This window comes from Ixodes scapularis, unplaced genomic scaffold (genome assembly GCF_016920785.2).
Source record: "Ixodes scapularis isolate PalLabHiFi unplaced genomic scaffold, ASM1692078v2 PGA_scaffold1__304_contigs__length_218370807, whole genome shotgun sequence".
Lineage (NCBI taxonomy): Eukaryota > Metazoa > Arthropoda > Arachnida > Ixodida > Ixodidae > Ixodes > Ixodes scapularis.
This window is the reverse complement of record NW_024609846.1, coordinates 150443683-150444986: the sequence shown is the minus strand read 5'-3', so window position 1 is coordinate 150444986 and position 1304 is coordinate 150443683. Positions and strand designations below refer to the sequence as shown.

Genomic DNA, 1304 nt, shown 5'->3' with positions numbered 1-1304 from the left:
ACAGTTGTTAGTCTGCGCCCATTTGTGTTCGTTGTGTTTCTCCTCATCTCAATGTAAACTCATCCTTTTCATTTCAATTTTTAGTCACGCGTTTGTTCTCTAGAACTTCGCAGCGCAGCACGTCTATCAGAGGAAAGTAATATTACATGACCTTCCTAACACCGGATCTAAGGCTGATGAAGTTGCACTTTTTAATCATGACGATCGGAAGTTGCGTCTGCTCTGCATACGTACCAAAATGGCGGCGCCCAACAGCAATGTCGGGGAGCGGAGTGCCGATATTCAAAGCACTGCTCATTTTATGACTGTACAGAAAACAAAGGAATACACCCGCACGTGCTTGTAGCCGCCCGTTGCGTTTGGCTGCGCGTGCGTCGACGTGATAAATAAGGTTGAAAGCTCGTGCTGGAGGCAGTGAATCTACTGCAAACTCCAGTACACGAGCAGTAGACACGCGCAAACCAAAGCCTACTATAGGACTGCGCTAATATCAAGCACTCAGTCAGTTCCCTTTACGTTTCAGGTATATGAATGTTTAATATAAAAAATAACATTTTTTCAAAAGCATACTGAATGTTAGAGATATATCGAATTCATGCTGGTCGCACAGATTGTTTCCTTCTACCTTGGGCAGGCTTTGCGAAAACGAGACGAATAACGCTCCAGTAACCCGTGTCACTGCCCAGTTTAGGGTGCGCGTCTTGAAGGACTCGCATTATCATGCCTCGGCAGAGCATACTTACCTGGTGCTGGGCGGCCCCTGATCAGTGAGGGGGGCGCCCCGGGCGGGGGCCTTCCATTGCACTTCGGTTGGCTGAAACCTGCCACTTTCCCAAACTGGGATAGCTGGGGCATGCAATTTTTGGTAGTGGGGGAGCGGCGTGCGCGCCATCCCCCTCCTATCGCAATCCAAAAAGAGAATGTCGGTTGGTCGCAATGGTAACTAAAGTGTATTCTATGGAAAACGTACGTTTCGAAGCACAGCGTCTAGATGGCAATCCATCGTACTCTATGAAACACGCAGTTATAAAACCAAAATATAAATGGGGCTTCAAACGACGAAAGTGGACTGAAGTAAGTGAGGAAGAGGTACCCCCTTCCGCGGGAGTTCCACAACTGAGGGGATCTAGACTCTATTTCACCTTATCATGTACCGCAGGAAAGGCTACAAGCGCGAGCTCCTTGCTCTAGGACAGATCTCGGCGGCACAAGCTCTCGTGCATTAAGGGCAGCTGCCAACGCTATGAGCTCGCGCATCTAGCCTTCGCTGCGGTACAACATAAGGTGAAACGGAGTATAGTAAC

General features: G+C 48.7%; 1 non-coding gene across 1 annotated transcript; it reads left to right on the top strand.

Annotated features, from left to right (window-relative positions):
* Positions 1-735: 735 nt before the first annotated feature.
* LOC115330410 lies at positions 736-898 on the top strand. The gene has a single exon (XR_003920273.2). It is a non-coding gene; the product is annotated as a U1 spliceosomal RNA (small nuclear RNA).
* The last annotated feature ends 406 nt before the right edge of the window (positions 899-1304 follow it).